This window comes from Arachis hypogaea, chromosome 2 (genome assembly GCF_003086295.3).
Source record: "Arachis hypogaea cultivar Tifrunner chromosome 2, arahy.Tifrunner.gnm2.J5K5, whole genome shotgun sequence".
Lineage (NCBI taxonomy): Eukaryota > Viridiplantae > Streptophyta > Magnoliopsida > Fabales > Fabaceae > Arachis > Arachis hypogaea.
The window spans coordinates 66,963,523-66,984,016 of record NC_092037.1 but is presented as its reverse complement, the minus strand read 5'-3'; the positions used below and the strand labels follow the sequence as shown (position 1 = coordinate 66,984,016).

The 20,494-nt window shown below is 35.4% G+C and overlaps 2 long non-coding RNA genes across 7 annotated transcripts; one reads left to right on the top strand and one right to left on the bottom strand.

The window, feature by feature from the left end:
* Positions 1-445: 445 nt before the first annotated feature.
* LOC112746803 (uncharacterized) lies at positions 446-5,289 on the bottom strand. 6 transcript variants are annotated; one of them, XR_011873040.1, is made up of 5 exons: positions 4,932-5,289; positions 3,660-3,683; positions 1,649-2,546; positions 1,011-1,098; positions 446-789 (listed from the first exon to the last, which is right to left on the bottom strand). It is a non-coding gene; the product is annotated as an uncharacterized lncRNA (long non-coding RNA). The 6 variants fall into 6 exon arrangements; XR_011873035.1 differs by having other exon boundaries at positions 446-781; XR_011873044.1 differs by having other exon boundaries at positions 446-781; positions 2,343-2,546.
* A 393-nt stretch (positions 5,290-5,682) lies between these two features.
* On the top strand, positions 5,683-6,849 carry LOC112719508 (uncharacterized). The gene is made up of 2 exons (XR_003161811.3): positions 5,683-5,836; positions 5,941-6,849. It is a non-coding gene; the product is annotated as an uncharacterized lncRNA (long non-coding RNA).
* Positions 6,850-20,494: the final 13,645 nt, after the last annotated feature.

Below are 20,494 nucleotides of genomic sequence, written 5' to 3'. Positions count from 1 at the left end.
CAGCCGTTACCTTTGGTCTAAGGCAACGCTTTTGTGTATCAAAGGGAATCCTTTTTATGGCAACCTTCAAAAAGCGTTACCTTTTCTACAAAAAAGCAACTCCATACAAGGGTTGCCTTAGAGAACCCAAACACAACGCTTTAGATAAGACTTTATGTCAACACTTTTTACGAGTTATATTTTCTAATACATAAAGCAACACTTGTCCAGATTTATTTTAAGTTGCCTTTTGATATACCTAAAGCAACACTTGTTCAATTTTTTTTAAGTTGCCTTTTTCATAGACCTAAAGCAACACTTATCTAAATTTTTTGGTATTGCCTTTTCAGATATCTAAAGCAATATTTATTTAAATTTATTTGGAATTGTCTTTTTAAAAAGATATATAGCATACTTTAATAAAATTTAATTATTTAAACTAAATTTAATAAATAAAAAGAAAAGATAAGCTAATAAACTAATATATTACATATATATTAAATTAAAAAGTTGTTTCAAATCCAACTAAATAAATTTTAAATACATATACTTATAGTTGCCAATTCAAATCAAAATACACATAATAACTAAATCAAAAAAAAAAAAAAAACAAACAAATATGGCTAATTTCATCAGCTTCCATTCTCTTCGTCAATTCTTCCATAATGCCGATGTATGTCAGGGTTGATCTCCATAGATATGTAGCCAGTCATGCCGTTATCTCTCAAGGCCTGAGCCTTCATAATCCTCTCCACATGTTTGCAGTCCAGCCATACTCACCAGTGACCAAACAACAAGTAACCTATTAAGCTAAATATCTTCATATCATATAAAATACCAATCAAAGAATAAAACCATATTCAATACTAAAGAAAACAACGATATAGTGTAAATGTAACACAATATAAGTACCAAATGAACATCACGACTTTCATCATTCTCAAACTGAATAGGGTAATAACATTCATCAACAACCAAATTATCATAAAACATAAAGACAATAAAATGATGAATAAAAAATTAAAATATACCAGAGAAAGGTCAGAATATCATCTTCCAATATAAGTTATTTTTTTCCATTGTAATATGGTGACCCTCATCATGTGCAACTGTATTTATCTGCAAGTAAATAAATTTTTTTAAGGGCTTCAATATATTATAATTCGAGATTTTGCAATACTTTTTTAAATTAAAAAATAGAAAAAATGAGACTTAATCATCCATTTAGCATTCAAATTATAAAATAGATTTTCTAAATCCAAACAATTTAATAGTAAATAACTAGCAACAAACCTATGGCTAGTTGAAATCAATGAACATGCCAATTAATCACCATGCCATGACTAATAAACTCCTCTAAAAAATTAGCTTACCATTCAAAACACAGTTACATAAGTCCTATGTAAAACTTGCACATACCTCAAATTCTAAAAGAATAACACCCCTGACAATAACATCATGAGTTGGAAGAGGGAATTGAGATAGCTTTGGTACCATGTAGAAAGAACAATAATAATTTAACTCAAATTTGAACTTCAACACTAAATTATAAGAATGAAAATAATATTTTCTTTTTATGTAAATAACCATGATAACTGTATTTTGAAAGATACTACAACAAAAATATTAGAATACCTCAGAAGGTTTAACACCTCATAAAAACACTCACAGTCAAAATTAAGGCAAGCCATAAGCTCTAGCGGCCAGAATTTCCAAGCTCCACCACATATTACATCAGCATCTCCCAAGAAGACAACAATAATGATATATATGACATCAAATAGTACTCAAAAGAAAACTAAAGAAAAAAAAAACAGACACCTTGAAAACTAAAATTTTAATAGTGTCACAAACTGCTCTTTTTGTTCCTTCTTTCTTGTTCTTTTCCCTTTAACTTGAATCCTACTGAAAGAGCTTAAAGATATCACACAGAATAAATGAAAGAAGTAAAAAGAAAAGAAATGAAAAGTCACTACCTACAAAATGAAGATGCTTATTACCATATATTGCTAAATGATAATTCAACCATGTGAATATATGATCTATGAGGTGCCTAATACTATTCTCACGTACAACATCATATAATTACTAGTCACATTATTTAACTTAGGTACCTAAATTCTAGCATCAATTTCTCTTAATGTTATGACTTTACCTATAGTACTTCCATACCAGACCAGCTTTTGAACAGGATCACCATGTTGGTGGCATGGAATATTGTTTTAAGTAGCTTGTTAATCATTTTACATCATTAGCTAAAGAATTATGAACTACTCTTCATCAAAGAAATCAGAGAAATTGTTACAAAGCAAACAAGGGAATATAAAATCTAACTATAACCAGTTAATCAGTTAATCAGTTACCTATTGTCCTGAAAAAAATGGAGACATAAAGCTTAACATACATAACCCTACGGTTCAAGCCTTCTTCTCAAAGGATTGCAGCTTGGATTTGAGTTTGGTTTTGAATTAGGGCATGAACAGCAAGTTCTCACCACCCTACTACCTTGGATATCAGTCACCACCATAGACGTTATTCTGGCGATTTGGCGTGCTTACTCGTCGATTCTACATGAACACTACTTCTTTGAGACGCAGAGCAAGAATGTTATGAAATGGAGGAATAGAAACGCAAAAACATACGATTTTGCAAGTTAACTCGCAATTCTAACTACCTTGGTAGCATCACTAATAATTAACCATTAACAAATTAAAATCAATAACCATTAACAAAGTAGCAATCTTTTTCTATAAAGAAGTAAAGAATAAATTTACATTATTCTCTATTAACTATTTAACTTAATCAAAGTGGCCAACAGAACAAACAAACAAAAAATAATAATCGATTCTATATGAAATAGTTAACTCAGCGAATTATGAAAATTAATTATTTTGTAATTTACATTAAAAATGAAGAAATCAAAGGGGAAAAGTACCAGAATGAATAGGGATGGCAAAAATCCCCAGCGGGGCGGGTATCCGCGGGGATTTACCCGTCACGGGGCGGATATGGGGACAGGGGACGGGGCCCCGTATATTAAACGGGGCGGGGGCGGGGATAGAGGTCCCCGCCCCGTGGAGACCTGTTTAAACTCCGTTTATGTAAAAAGACTAGAATACCCCATTTGTGTGTACTATGATTTTGTTAAGCATTTGTTATAATTATTGAATTAAGTTAAATATAATTTATATGATTATAATTAAGCATTTGTTATCATCTTCATTATCTTTATTTGCTTTTTCTATTATAATTACAGTGATTTGGATAAGCATTTGTTATAATTATTCTAAAATTTTTATTATTTTACTGATTTTGAATTTTTGGTTAAGCATTTGAGTGCTATACATGTAATTCATAATATTAAAGTAGATATTGATGTAAGTAAAATACTAAATTATATACAATACACTATTTTTTAAATTTTGTTTCTAATTTTTTTCAATTTTTATTATTTTTTTATAAAAACCCGCGGATATCCGCGGAGACCCGGGTCCCCGGCGGATATGGGGCCCCCGTTACCCGTCACGGGGATGGGGCGGGGACGGGGACGGATAATGAAGGCGGGGGCGGGGGACGGGGGGCATGTCCCCGCCCCCATGGGGACCCGTTGCCATCCCTAAGAATGAATGTGGAAAATGAGAAATTGTTGAATCAGCAACAACCAGCGTAGAGAATCGCACCTCAGTGGAAAAGCAGTGAAAAACCTGAAATTCAACAAAATATCAATCAAGCCAGTCCAAACAAATTGAAATTTCAGACTCAAGAATCATAATAGCATGTGACAAATGTTGATAAGAAAATCATAATTTTAATCTAAATTAACCTAATCAGCAAAAATAAATTTGATTAAATAAAATTACTAAGTATAAATCAAAATCTAACTAAAATGTAATAAATTAAATCTGAGAACAGCAAAATGGGTTTTTCCAAAATCCTAAAAAATGAAGAATAGAGTAACAAGAAGACAGAGGTGAGGAGGTTATAGCTGAGGGGTGGTCGCCATGTTGCTAGAGCAATAGACCAGCGATTCAATGTGCTATAAGTTAACTCAACCACGATTCAATGTGCTCTTTATAGTTCAACCATTGATAAAAATCTCAGAGAAAAAAAAATTCCTGATTATAACACCATTGTTGGGAAGAAAGGCTTTTCTTTTTATCCCAATTGGAAGTGAATATAGTGGCAACCGGAATATTATTTTTAATAAACTTCAAAATTGTTGCAAATATAAGAGTGTAGTTAAACTCAGTATAGTTGGAATTGTTGCCCAAACAGTCATTAAGGGTGTATTTTTGGGTTGAATTTATAATTCAGTTCAAACCCTTTAAGCAAGTCTAAATTACCAACAATATTATGCAAATTGTCACTGAAATTTATCACATGAATAAAAAAGTCAACAGAACTACAAATTGCCACCGAAATTGCAAAAGCAACAACAAAAAAGAGTGAAAAGCTCAAGTAAAGCGTAAAATTTCAGTTATAAAGCTGAAAATTAAAGAAAAAAGAACACAAAAGAAGATTTTCTTCTCCTTCTCCATTAGACTCCCCGAAAACATGAAGTAAAAACCCTAGAAATGATGGTTTTATATTCAGAGGCATTAAGCAATGAAAGAAATCTTGTCGAATGTATGCTTATAAAAAATGACGCAAAACCATAATCAAAATGCAAAATAAAAAAGAAAACCCTAAGAAGCAACTATCAGAACCATAAAAAATTCAGAAAAAAATGATATAAAACCCCCAAAATTCAGAATCAATGCATTCAAAAATTCTATTCCCATAGTAAAATTTAGAACCAATGCATTCAAAAATTTCATTCCCGTACTAAAATTCAGAACATTTCATACTAAAATTCAGAATTAAAGCATTCAAAAATTCCATTTCCATACTAAAATTCAGAATCAATGCATTCAGAAATTCTATTCCTATAGTAAAGTTCAGACATTTCTTACCAATACGCAGAGGAGGAGGAGGGGGGTTACAGCTGCGTGTAGCGTTGTCAGAGCTCGCGAAGAAGAGGAGGCGAGACAGAGGAAGAAGAGGAAGAAGGAGAAGAGAAGGGAAAGGGGTTTCTCGATGGTGCTGGTTTTGCATAAAACAAGGAGCACACCGCGCCGTCGCCGTGGAGAAGATGACCGCGCCGACGCCCGTGGAGGAGAGCACTGCTGTCATACATAGAGGAGAGCTGCGATCGTGGAGGGTGTGTTGACGTTTGGGATTGCTTTCGAAGGGTAGGGCTAGCTTATGGTAGTGATGAACTGAAGCACATTTCTTCCTTTTCTTTTTTCTTTTCCTAAGTTATTTGATTGGGAAAATAATTGGTGGGAATATAATTAAAAGTTTTTTTCTAAAATTTTTAGTTATGAATAATTTTAGGCAACTTTTTATAAATGTTATTTATCTAATTTTTTTATAACTCTTATAAAGTGTTGTATTTTTATTTAAAAATGTTGTCTTAAATTGTGTATAATGCAACATTTTTAAGTGTTGTTTTGGATATTAAAGACAACTATTTTGGTGGGTGGCCAAAAATTTTGTTATCTTTGCCTTACTCAAAGGTAATTCGTTAAAAATATTGTCTTTTTTTTTATCTAAGACAACATTTGTTAAATGTTGTTTCGAATAAGGGTTATCTTAGACCAAAAATGTTGTAGTGTTTCTCTTTACTAAAAGGGTTTATTTGGAACTTTGCAAGAATACCTCATGTAAGGACTTGCAGGAAAGACAGTTTTGCTTGTCACTCATTCAAATTCTGTGTCTCCTACTCTTTGGCGGAAAACACAAAACTGATTCCTCTCTTTTCACACTGTTAATCACCACTCTACTCAATGCCTACTTTTGGGAACACAAAGTACTGGTATACAATGTCAATTTTGATATTTTTTACCTAATTTCTTCTTCTTTGTTCTTCATGTATAGGGACATTTAATGATTCTTCTGGGACTTGTCAATTTAATGCAGTTCGGTTGTGCACCTCCATTCATATAAGGATGCTTCTCTGTCTCTAACATCTCTCTGTTTGGATTTAATGTTACGTTTCTCCTATATTTTTCTTTTCTTTTCTTTTTTAGGCAATGTTTATTAGAAGCTTGTTTTGTTAATTCAATGATGAAATCTTTCCCTTCTATTTTTTACCTTTTCTATTAGGATTTTTCTTTTTTACCTTCGTGTTGCTCCTGCTTGCTTTCCCGTGCCCTTTGTTGGATTTGGTATAAGTTTATTAGCTTATTATTAATTATGTTGAATTAAGAAACTAATAAACTTTGTGATGCCAAACATTTATGGTTGAGTTAATGTGCGCTAATCAAAAATTGTATGAGTTGTTATAATGTGTTTATTTCGGTGTAGCAAGAAACAAATTGAAGCAAAGTTGGAGTAAGCTCAATTTGGAGAGCAGGGAAATCCTACATGCTGCTTCTTATCATGATATGTTGGCTTCAAGTCAAGAATTTCAAGACCTTGTCAATGCTTACAAAGCGACTGCTGGTTTTGACTGGCTTATGGATGCTACTTCTTCTCAGAAAAATTCTAATTCTACAGTAAAGATTAGGAAAATTTATGTGGAAAAACAGTTTGATGCATCAAAAGGAGATCAACTAATCAAGGAAAAAGAGAAAAAGAAAGGAAACCAAGGCTTCCAGCCTTACTTACAATATCTGAATAAGAACAAAGGATATGTATACTTTTTTGTGGTTGTCATTTCTTAGATTGCATTTGTGATTTGTTAGATATCGCAAAACTCATGGATGGCTGCCAATGTTGACAATCCTCATGTCAGCACTTCGAAATTGATTTTAGTGTACTTGTTGATTGGATTTACTTTAACATTATTCTTTTTGGTGATATAAAATAGTCATTTGCTTTTGATCATTAGCTATGTATTAATTATTGATGTAACATAGACTTGTAGCATTTGTGTTGTTTAAATTTGTATTATGTTGTATTATTTTTCAAGAAAGATTTGTGTATAAATATTTTGAATTTAATAACTATTTTATTTTGTACTAATTAATTTTAGTATATTTATATTATGTACAATAATAATAATTGTTAGAAAAAATAATTTGAAATTTTAGAAAAATGATAGGTTGTTATTTCTAAAAGAGTGAGTATAATTAAAAAAGTCTTAAGATTTTAGCAGCAATAGTAATGGTAACTAAAAGTAAAAAAATTACAATTTTAAAATTATTTTTAGTGGCCATATAAATTTCCGGTAAAATGCGTTTTGGCGGCAATAGTAATGGCCACTAAAAGTGAATAACATTACAATCTTAGAATTACTTTTGGTGGCTATATAAATTGCCAAGAAAATGGCCGCTAACAGTTATATACTTTTTGCGGCCATTAAAATAATCTTTACCGGCAAATGTTATAATTGCCGCTAAAACCTTTTAGCAACAAAGCATAAGACGGCTAATATCTAATTGCCGGTAAATGTATTAGCGGCTTTTTTTATTGCCGCTAAAAGCAAAATAAATGGCCGCTAAAAGTAATTTTTCTTGTAGTGACACACCTCCACTTTTATCCAAACCACTCAAAATTTCATGCATGAAACCAAGGCCTCTAATCGAAACCTGAAAGTCCAAATGGGTCAATTGACTAAGTAAATTGTTGAGCAACCAACCAATACATTCTCCAGTAACACAATTCCAAACCCAAGAGAAGAATGCAAGGTTATAAATTTGAGAAATGGAAAAGTAGTGACAAGGAATGACAAGCAGGAGGAAGAGCCAATGAAGAATGACACTCCTCAAGGGGAACACGTGCCTAACAACCCCCTGCACCTTTATCTCAAGCTCCTCAAGAGCCACAATCTGAGAAAGTCAAGGTGCCAGACTACATGCCCCATATTCCCTACCCTCAAAGGATCCAAAAGAAAACAAAGGACAAGCAATTCTCTAAGTTCTTGGAGGTCTTTAAAAAGTTTCAAATTAATATTCTTTTTGCTAAGGCCTTAGAGTAAATGATTCTTTATGCCAAATTCATAAAAGAGTTGTTGGCAAAGAAGAGGACATGGATGGAAGATGAAACAATGGTGCTTACCAAGGAGTGTAATGGTATAATTCAAAAGAATTTGTCTCAAAAGTTAAAAGATCCTAAGATTTTCTTGATCCCTTGTACTGTTGGTGAGATTACCATTGAAAGAGCTCTATGTGATATTGGGGCTAACATTAATCTAATGCCACTATCTTTGATGAGAAAGCTTTAAATTGATGAGATAAAATCCACTAGAATTTCTCTACAACTTGCTGACCATTCTATCAAGTTTTCACTTGGTATTGTTGAGAACTTGCCGTTTTTCATTCTGAGTTTTTGATTTTCATTAAAGCATGAATCACTAATCTTCTTGGTTAAGGTTAGGAGTTCTGTTGATTCCTATGGACTAATGTTATAGCTTTTCTATCTTGATTAATGCATTGATGTTTTCTTAAGAAAAAGTTTTTGTTCTTCATCCAAAGGAATTGAATGTGATGGAAAACAATTCTCTTATGACTTGAATTCTCTTAATATCTTGGAAAAGTTAATTAATTAAATTAAGCTTGAAAACTTATTCTCATGATTCTTAGGTTTTGAACTTGGACTTAATAAGAGACATCGAATCAACCAAGTTTGGTTTTTGAGGATTGTGTGGATTTTAAATCAGTGAATGTTCTTAACCTCTTGTCACAATTAATTAATCAAGGAATTGATAATTGATTAGGATTAGAGAAATTAAATTACCAAGGAATTGGAGTTTGATTACTTATGATTTTGCCATAAATACATCATTGCTTGATCAAGGTGAAAAGTGAAAAATATTTTTCCGAAAGTTTCAACATCTCTAAAACCTTGACTCTTTTGAATCATATTTCTTTCTCAATTACTTACGACTTGATTTTATCAATTTATTATTTTTATGCAATTGCTCTTGAAACCCTTGATTTTGATTATCTAACTAGAATAATAAATTGACTATTGCTTGCTTAGTCCATTAATCCATGTGGGAACGATAACCCACTCGCGTGATATTATTTGGTACAACTCGGTGCACTTGCCGATTGTTTGTGGTTTTATAAAATCCGAATCAGAGCGTCTTCAAGATGGTTAGTATTTAAATATAATTTTTGTATTTTTTCTATAAATTTTATTGTTAGTTCTTTAATTTCTATCTTATTGTTTGACTAATGTCTTTTCTATATTTTTGAAAGGTTCACACAAAAAGGAAAAATCGTTTGAAGGCTAAAATCATTAATGATGTTGTGTTTGTGATTATAAACTCAAGATTGGTAAAGAAAAAACAAATTAGAAAAATTCTTGATTATGACTATAGTTTTGATGAGTTAGACTCTGATGACGAGTGGATTATTGCTGATGAGGATGGGAAAAAAGAAGATTTGGATGCTCTAATTCCAGATCCTGATTTGAATGATAGAGCAAATGGTAATAAAGTTGTTGGTGCTTCTAAAGATCATTTAGCAATTCCTTATTTTGATGATGATGAGTTTGAAGAACTTCTCCAAGTACCTCCTCCTTTTACTCCTAATAATTAAGATGATAATGCGGAAGCTTGTGAAACTCGTGAAGATTTTATAATTGATGAAGAATAGAATGATTATTAAATGATGACTTATTTAGACTTTAGTTAATTAGTTGTTTATTGCTACTAGTTTAGTTGGTTTATTTGCTATTTCAATTTATTTTGGTGTCGTATAAATTAGTGAGTTGTAAATTTATGTTTTGATTTGTGAGTTGAGTTGTGAATTTGTTTTATGAGTTGTGACTTTTAACTTGTAATGGTATAAATTAGTTATAGTCTTATAGGTAATTTGGTTTATTTGAGAATTATTTTCTTATTTGTGAAGTTAATTTTGTTTTCATCAAATTTTTTATAATTTTTATATTTTACGAGTCATGTTTACGTTTCGTCTTACGATTTAACGAATTACGATTCTAAACTAGGTTAACGAGTTGAGGTAAGAACTACGAGTTCACTACCTTAATTTATATTAATATTTTTTATATATAAATATATATTCTCCTTCGGTATTTTTTTATATATAAAAGAAAGGGTAAATAACAGAAATAAAATAATTGGAGATCATATTTACACAAATGCAACAATCTAAAATAGGTTACATTTGTATCCTAACTAAACTCTATGTAAATCGCAACTGCCTATCACGTTTAAGTATTTCCATGTAATTTGTAACACCCCTATCACAGTTTACAAACAAGACAAAATGACCATAATATACGCACCTTATTGCGGTTTATGTCAGAAATGGGTGAACTAAACCGTCCCAGGGTGCAGCGGATTATGTAGGATTGCGCCATGATAATCAACTGTAACCTATAGTGGATTATGAATAGTTGGAGCCATTATATATACCAATTGAACGTAATTGTCAAGTAGAGTCAAATTCATAATGTCTAGTGAAGATAGTTACTTAGCTCTAGTGCATTGCTCAAGAAAAATTCATAAAATACTGACAAGGAATCCCTGAGTGTCTTTATCCGTTCATTGAATACCTTATTAGATCTAAAAACCCAGTATATTGTAGAAGCTTGGCTTATGTGGGACCAAGTGGTTAAATAAGTTATTTTATAAGATCCCATTACAGTTGTGTTAGCCAATGTGAAGTATGGTATATTTGTGATAGGGTCTGATGAAGATATGCAGGTTTTATTTCATTGTCGGAGAAGTTTTTTCAAAGTGAGAACACATGAGTTGTATGCAAAGTTAGAGGATGGTGCCGATAGTTTGTAGCGTCAGCTCCGAATCCTCAATCATCTGCATTGGGGATGCTTCCAGTTCAATGCCTGTGGTTGCACTGGCTTGTCCGCTAGTTGCATCTCCATCTTTTGCACTTGATTTGAACCGCACAGATGAATATGGTTGTGTTGTATGGGAGAATCGTTCATTTTTCCAATTGGCAATTGAGATGTCTATTTCTCCTTGCATGATTCCTGATTGTGTAACTGACGGTGAACCAGATCGAGTTGAAAATGCAACGCGAAAGGATGATTCGGACAAAGAGCTTGTCGACATAGTTGGGGACAGTGATAAGGATACAAGGAGCAATCTATGTACATAGCATGGCCCACTAAGTTTTGGCACATAGCAATATCCTTCGCATTTTTAAACCTAAATTTGGAAGCTTTGGGGCAACAACCAGATGTAGATGCTGCCCTTGGGGGGAGGGGAGTTAGGAATTGCATGATAGAATCGCTCCTATAAAATTTTAGATTGGGCAATCATTCTAAAATAAAGAGGAAGTTGTGTTGAGTGCAAAGAGTTATAGCATGCATCATGGATTTGAGTATAGGTTATTAGAATTAGATCATCTTAAGTACCATAAAAAATGCAAGAAATTTAGGAAAGGTTGCACTTGGTTGATTCGTATCTCACTCGGCAACGAAAGAGTACCTCGGATGTTAGAAGGTATTACAGACTTCACACTTGCTTGGCTACATCAATTTAAAGTGATTACCGGCATCTTGATTATCATGTCATTTGTGCGAGGATCTTTCTGTTGGTTAGTGCCAATGCTACAGTTACAATAAAGGTGTTGCAGCAAGAAATAAAAGTAACTTATGGTTTCAGACCTACTTATAGAAAGGTTTGGCTGGCAAAGAAGAAGGCAATAGCATATATCTATGGAGATTGAGAAGAGTCCTATGACGAGTTACCACGTCGGATGCTTGATGTGCAGTCCACCATGGTCGGAACCATTGCAATGTTGAAGACTTCTCCTGTTAGAGTTGGGAATCAGGTTGATGAATCTACAATGTACTTTTACCGTCGTTTTTGGACATTTCCTCCTTGTATTGAGGCCTTACGACATTGCAAGATACTAGTAAGCATCAATGGTACTCACTTGTATGGCAAGTATGGAGGTACTTTACTTTTTCGCTATCACGCAAGATTGAAATTCGAAAATCTTGCCCGTTGCGCTTGCACTTGTGGAAGGAGAAAATGCAGAATCGTGGTCTTTTTTCTTGTCTAACCTACAACAGCATGTGATGCCACAAGAGAGTATTCTTGTTATCTCTAATAGGCACAATGGCATCAAGGCTGCCCTAGAAACCCCTGATAGTGGTTGGCTACCTCCACGTGCTTATCGAGCATTCTACATTCGTCAGGTGGCGGCAAACTTCTCTCTAAGTTTCAAGGGTCAGGACACAAAAACTACTTGTAAAAGCCACGTATGTGAAAACCAACGCGAAGTTTGACTATTGGTTTGATATTATGAGGACTGAGAATATGGTATGTGTGATTGGGCAAACAAAATGGAATATGATAAGTGGACTCAGCATCAAGATAGTGAGAGACACTTCGGCCACATGACCACCAACATATCTAATATGTTAATTCTATTTTAAAGGGCACAAAGAATCTTCCAGTCACTTAGTTAGTGAAGTTCACATATGGAAGGCTTGAAAAGCTATTTGTTATTTGAGGACAAATGGCAAAGGTGCAATTAGGGACTCGACATCAATTTTGCTAGGATATGGTGAAAGCAATTGAGCACAATTTGAGCGATTCGAGATGCTTCACTATCACTTTGTTTGATAAGCATCATTCTGAGTATACCGTGGTAGAAATGACTCCCATGGTAACTTCTCGCTTGGCACATATCGAGTTTCACTTAGGGATCATACATGCAACTGTGGGTATTTTCAGGCTCTGCATTATCCATGTTTCCATACCATCGTATGCTGTACTCACTCGCATCTGAACTGGGCTACATACATTCATGATGTATACAATATTAGGGGTGTTCAAAACCGATCCGGACCAAACTAAACCGATGAACCGAACCGAAAAACTAAAAACCAAACTAACCAAAAACCGAAAAAATCGAGAAAAACGTTGTTTTGCTGTTTTTTTGCCGTTCGGTTCGATTTTCGGTTCTTACCACCAAAACCCTAACCGAACCGAACCAAACTGGTTCTACCAAAAACCCTAAAAATTAAAAACTACCAACCCCACCCCTAGACCCCCACCCCCCCAAACGAGTCCTAGTGGTGTGCTACTACTACGCGACTTTGTCCCTTCCCAAATCCCCAATCAAAACCTAACCCCCCAAATCCCAGATCGGAACCTAACCATTAACCACGCAAGGCACTATATCTCGCCCTCTACAGCCTGCGCACCCACTCACCCAGCCCCGGAGCCAGCCTGAGCCACCCACGTCCTTGAGTCTCGAAGCCTTTCTCCAAATCCCACTGCCGAATAGAGCAGATCCCACACCGCCGGTGCACCATGAAGATGAAGACCCAACTCAACACAGCACCTTGCCTGGCTCGCCACCACCCAGTCATCCACTGACCCAACAGCCACAGGACAGCACAACAGACAGCACCGACGATCAACACAGGACCTCTGACCTCGGCACCTTCACCCAGCAGCATTTCTGGGTTCTGGCCACCCACGATCAAGACAGCACCTCCCAGTCTCCCACCCAGCTACCGATTCAAGTGAATATGGAGCCCGAGCCATCTATTCAGGTAATCTTTACTGATGTATTATTGGTATTGCTGGTTATTGTTCAGTTTATTTAGTTTAGGGTTATTGTTGGTATTGCTGTTTACCATCTATTCAGTTTATTGTTGGTAATTTGGTCTTGCTGATTTATTGTTCAGTTTAGGGTTATCAGTTTATTGTTCAGGTTTTGTTTAGTTTATCAGGTTTTGTTCAGGCATTACTGGTTTATTGCTGGTTATTGATTTAAACTTTAGTTTATTGCTGGTTTCTGTTCTTGATTTATTGTTCAGATTATTAGGTTTTGCTCATTACATTGATGCTAATTGGAAACTGTAAAAAAGAATGTTGAATTTTTGTGCTATCAAGAATCACAAGGGAGAAATAATTGGTAGGAAGATTGAGAGATGTTTGTTGAGCTGGAGGATATCCCAGATTTTTTCTATCACTGTTGATAATGCTAGTTCAAATGATGTTGCACTTTTTTACTTGAAAAATAGAATGGAAGATTGGAACTCACATCCATTAAGGAGAGAGTTTTTACATGTTAGATGTTGTGCTCATATTTTAAATCTTGTTGCGAATAATGGGTTGAGAGAAATGCATGAGTCAATTTTAAAGATTAGAAATACATTTCGGCATGTGCGTGCATCACCGGGTCGTATTGAGAGGTTTAAAACTATGATTAAGGAAGCTAGAATTCTGGAAAAAGGCAATGTTCATTTAGATGTTCCTATCAGGTGGAACTCTACTTTTTTAATGCTTGAAAGTGCTTTGAAGTTTCAAAAGGAATTTAAACGATTGGGGGAGGGGGAGAGAGATTCTGAATAAGCTATGATGGCTGGTGGGATTCCTAGGTCTGAGGATTGGGAGAATGCAAGGCATTTTGTCAAATTTTTAAAAATATTTTATGAGGTTACTAACAAAGTTTTTGGTTCAATGTTTGTGACATCTTCTCAACACTTTAATGACTTTTGTAAAATATTGTCTACACTTAAGCATTGGATGGGAAGCTTAGATACGATACTTTCAGGCATGGCTGAGAAAATGAAGTCCAAGTATGATAAGTATTGGGAAAATATAAAGAACACAAACATGATGATTTTCATTGTAGTTGTTCTTGATCCTAGGTATAAGCTTCAATTGATTAAGTGGAGTTTTGAAAAGTTGTATGAAAAATAAGATGCTGAATTCTTAACTTCAAAGGTGAAGGAGACGCTTTTCAAGGTGTTTGATAGCTATAGGCTGTTTGGTGGTAACTATCAAAGATCTACTCGGCAAGATCCTCCTGAAATTAGCACACAAGAGCTTGAGGCACATGAAACTTCTTTTGCTATAGAATCTGAGAAGGAAATACAATTCAATGAGAGTGTTAACAAGAATGAGGTGGAGTTATATCTTATGGAGGCATTAAAGACGAGTGGCGTGCAATTCGACATTCTAAATTAGTGAAAAGTGAATTCCACTAAATATCTAATTCTTGGGCAGATTGCAAGAGACGTCTTAGCCATGCCAGTTTCCACAGTTGCTTCAGAATTGGCATTCGGTACTGGAGGAAGGGTGTTGAATAATTATAGGAGTTCTCTAACTCCGATGACAGCTGAAGCATTAATTTGTACACAAAATTGGCTCCGAAACTCTCCAAAACTTGTCCTTGAGTAACTCATCGAGGAATTGGAGAAGTTGGAATTAGGTATGGTTAAGTTTCTACTTATAATTTTCTTTATTTTAATCTAGTTTTTATTAATATATATTATTTGTTATGATTGTTTCTTGTTTTATATATTTTGTAGAAGTTGCACCCACTCGTGATCCCAATGAAGAAGATTCTGGTGTTGAGTCTGATTGAGTACATCTTGTTATGGCAGGAATTGTTCTCCTTATATTATTATTATTGTTGTTGTTGTTGTTGTTGTTGTTGTTGTTGTTGTTGTTGTTGTTGTTGTTCTTATTATGTAACTGTTTTTTTTATTTCAGGTTGGTTTGTATTAAGAAGTTTAGCTATTTTGTTGGAGAAGACACCATAACTTTGCTATCAGTTTAATGACAATTTATTTTTATTTTCAGTTGTGTTGACTGTTGAACTATTAAACTTCTTTAATTGTCGTATTTGAATTCTGTTGTCGTTAAATTTCATTAGATCAAGACTTTGTTAGCTATTGTGTATTTCGATTTGTCGATTTCAATGTTATGACTTTGCATAATAGTATAGTAGAATTTTTTTGATTTGATTGAAAAAACTGAACAAACCAAACCTTTGGTTTGGTTCGGATGACCTTGACAAAAAACCGAACCAAACCGAACCGCAGCTTAATTAAACGATCGGATCGGATGGCTTTTCCCTAAAAAATCGAACCAAACCGCACCGCGAACACCCCTAACAATATGATTGAGGTGTTTAATGTATACAAGATGGGGTTTGCACCACCTTTTCTAGAAGGACTTTGGCCGCCATATGATGGATCCATTGTCATTCTTGACCGTAATATATGAGATGTGCAAGAGAAGGGCGACCAAGATCCACCAGAATCCAGAACAACATGGATGAGGCTGGTCCTAACCAACTGAAGCATTGTGGCCTCTGCAAACGGCCTGGACATATGCATAGGAATTGTGATCAGCAAGGTTTGATTGCTGGTACTGATGCTTAAATGTTAGATGTCCTTTTTTTAAGTTTATGTTGTTATTGTTGTCAATTTGTCTTTATCTCATGTAGTAGGACTTACTGTACTTGTTTAATGTCATATTTCAGTTAACAGACCTTCACCATCATTGCATTCATCAATTGCTGGCCATTGATTTGATTTTTTAGTTTTTGATTAATTTGATTACAAATAAATATAAGTAGGCATGCAATATGAATAAAAAGGCATACATATAAATATAAGAAAGCGTACATATGATAAAAAGGAATTCATAAGGCATTCATATGAATAAAAAAGGCATATATATGTATATAAATATTACCCTAAACCACTAAATAATGCTACTCTCCATCACCACCATCATGGTCATCAAGTCCAAAACCACCAAGTAAATGAGACTCGGTACCACATCTAGTAGGATGCCTCACCATAGTGGCTCTCTGAAAATGCTCTGCTACTGTTGGAGATAGTGGTGCACGCCAAATACAGATCGGGGCATCCCTCCCATGGTAAACCACATATCATATGGACTACCTGCAGGCTCATTGAGATCCACTATAAACTGTGGCTGGATCTCCAGTATCTGTGTCAAAACCATGCGGCTTTAGTACGGAAAACTGCCAGAATATCCAAGACTGTAGTAGCTAAAGCGGTCTAGCCAAGTTAGTGATATTTCTATTGGCTACCCAACATACACATGGATCTATACAAGTATGCCAATACAGCTGAATCCCAGCTACAATTGCCCAACTCATCAAGTTTCACCACATATGGCAACCACCGAAGGTGAACCCGATTCCCATTTTTTTCACAAAAAAAGATGAATGGATAGTAATATCATAATGTAAGCACGAGCATATATACACACCGTGTCCTCACTCGCATCGGCTTGGAGCACCCTAAACCTCTCATGAAACCATGTGAAGTGGATCGTCATCTGCTTGACTCTCTTTGGCTGCGGCAGCTTGCCGAATAACTCCTGAATCCACTTCCACGTTGGTTTCCATTAGGAATGAACTATTCGAAGTTAATGAGGCACCCACTAATAGCCTTCCTATCAACGGGCAACCCCAACTGATACGCCATGTCCTGTAATGTGATGGTGCATTCTCCGAATAATATGTGGAAGGTGTGCGTCTTAGAATGTCAACTCTTAATGAATGCGCTCACCATACGCTCTTCCACCCAGAACCAATGAGTGTTCAACCTAACCAAGTGATACAAACCAATGGTTTTCAAATAAGGTATGATCCGATCGTGTAGAGGCATATTATGTTGCCTTTTAATACTATAAATACTCCTAGTTGGCTGTATCATACAAAAAAAAAAATAAATAGGTACTCATCAAATTTTCACAGGTAAAAGACTAACACATAAATTATTTATAAAAATACCCGAATTAGATTTTAAAGGTACAAATGCGTGCTATGTATCCAATATTTCAAATATACAGAAACTGCACAAATGTAAAGTCACAAAAGATATAATTAGAATAACATATAAATAACTAACATATAAAAAGAACAACATATAAACAAGTAACCTCTTCATTGATGCTTCCAGCAACGTGAGCAATGTCGTTCAATCGGTATAGATGATTTTCTTCTTCAACGACCCTACCCCACCATATTATGTTGCTTGCGTGATTCTCTCTCAACTCCTCTCAACCCCAAATCTTCTCAAACACTCGAATGAACAATCCATCTCTAGCTAGCGCGGTTTTATAATTCTACTACACGTAAATTGCGATAGAGGTGCCATGATTACAACTTCCTGATTCGGTCATAAACCGTGGTAGGGTACAACGGTTTAGCATCTTATATACATTAGTTTAGCCTCTCGTAAAATGCAATAGGGTGCCTGGGTTATGTTAATTTTGATTTTCTCTGTAAATCATGATAGGGGTGCTGTAGATTATATGGAGATGGTTAAACGTGGTAGCCTGCCATGATTTACATAGACTTTAGTTACGACACAAATGTAACCTATTTTAAATTATTGTATTTGTATAAATATGGTCTTCAAATGTTTTATGAAACTATATCCTTTTGGAATTAATTATTGATACTTGCTATTCTGAAATTGTGAAATATGTTAGAATTCTTTATGATTTGGGAAGTATTATTGATGAGCGGATAATTTGTACGCTTTTTGGCATTGTTTTTAGTATGTTTTTAGTATGATCTAGTTAGTTTTTAGTATATTTTTATTAGTTTTTAGTTAAAATTCACTTTTCTGGACTTTACTATGAGTTTGTGTGTTTTTCTGTGATTTCAGGTATTTTCTGGCTGAAATTGAGGGACCTGAGCAAAAATCTGATTCAGAGACTAAAAATGACTGCAGATGCTGTTGGATTTTGACCTCCCTGCACTCGAAGTGGATTTTCTGGAGCTACAGAAGCCCAATTGGCGCGCTCTCAACGGCGTTGGAAAGTAGACATCCTGGGCTTTCCAGCAATATATGATAGCCCATACTTTGCCCAAGATTTGATGGCCCAAATCGGCGTTCAAAGTCACCCTCAGAAATCCCAGCGTTAAACGCTGGAACTGGCACCAAAATGGGAGTTAAACGCCCAAACTGGCACTAAAGCTGGCGTTTAACTCCAAGAAGAGTCTCTGCACGAAATTTCTTCATTGCTCAGCCCAAGCACACACCAAGTGGGCCCGGAAGTGGATTTTTATGTCATTTACTCATTTCTGTAAACCTTAGGCTACTAGTTTTCTATAAGTAGGACCTTTTACTATTGTATTAGAGAGCTTTTTGATCATGTTTTTATGATTGAACCCTCTTTGGGAGGCTGGCCATTCGGCCATGCCTAGACCTTGTTCTTATGTATTTTCAACGGTGGAGCTTCTACACACCATAGATTAAGGTGTGGAGCTCTGCTGTACCTCGAGTATTAATGCAATTACTATTGTTCTTCTATTCAATTCCGCTTGTTCTTGTTCTAAGATATCACTTGTTCTTCAACTTGATGAATGTGATGATCCGTGACACTCATCATCATTCTCACCTATGAACGTGTGACTGACAACCACCTCCGTTCTACCTTCGATTGGGTGAATATCTCTTGGATTCCTGATTGCACGATGCATGGTTGATCGCCTGACAACCGAGTGCTCGTCTGACAAACGAGCCAACCATTCCGTGAGATCAGAGTCTTCGTGGTATAGGCTAGAACTGATGGCGGCATTCAAGAGAATCCGGAAGGTCTAACCTTGTCTGTGGTATTCTGAGTAGGATTCAATGATTGAATGACTGTGACGTGCTTCAAACTCCTAGCAGGCGGGGCGTTAGTGACAGACGCAAAAGAATCGATGGATTCTATTCCGGCCTGACCGAGAACCGACAGATGATTATCCATGCTGTGACAGAGCATAGGCAACGTAGTCACTGAGAGGATGGGAGGTAGCCATTGACAACGGTGAAACCCTACATAAGCTTGCCATGGAAAGGAGTAAGAAGGATTGGATGAAGACAGTAGGAAAGCAGAGAGACGGAAGGGAAGGCATCTTCATGCGCTTATCTGAAGTTCCTACCAATGAATTACATAAGTACCTCTATCTTTATCTTATTGTTTATTTTCGTTCATCATCATATCCATTTGAGTTTGCCTGACTAAGATTTACAAGATGACCATAGCTTGCTTCATACTAACAATCTCCGTGGGATCGACCCTTACTCGCGTAAGGTTTATTACTTGGACGACCCAGTGCACTTGCTGGTTAGTTGTGCGAAGTTGTGTAATGCCATGGTACTGAGCTACCAAGTTTTTGGGGTTCATGACCGGGGATTATGAGAGTTGTGAAAAGTATTGTTCACAATTTCGCGCACCAAGTTTTTGGCGCCGTTGCCGGGGATTGTTCAGTTTGGACAACTGACGGTTCATCTTGTTGCTTAGATTAGGTATTTATTTTTTTCGAAATTCTTGAAGATGAATTCTAGAGTTTCATGATGATTTGTTGAAGTCTGGCTGGCTGAGAAGCCATGTCTAATCTCATTGGACCGAGGTTTCAACTTATCATCACAAGAGCTTGTTGATCTTTATCAATCTTGCTTTTGGAGCAGTGATCTGCTAAGGCTTGGCTGGCCATTGGCCATGTCTAGTGTTTTGGACCGAAGCTTTCTTTGAAAGCTTGGCTGGCTGTGAAGCCATGTCTAATTCCTGGACCGGAGTCTTAGACTAGCATTGCACTGATTCCTGGAATTCTCATTAAGAGTTTTGATATCTTTTTCCACTTAATTTTCGAAAACCACAAAAAAATTAAAAAATCATAAAATCCAAAAATTTCTTGTTTGAGTCTAGTGTTTCATCTTAAGTTTGGTGTCAATTGCATGCATTCATTCATATGTCTTAAGGATCTTCAAGTAATTCTTGATGATTTCTTGCTCTGATCTTTGAATT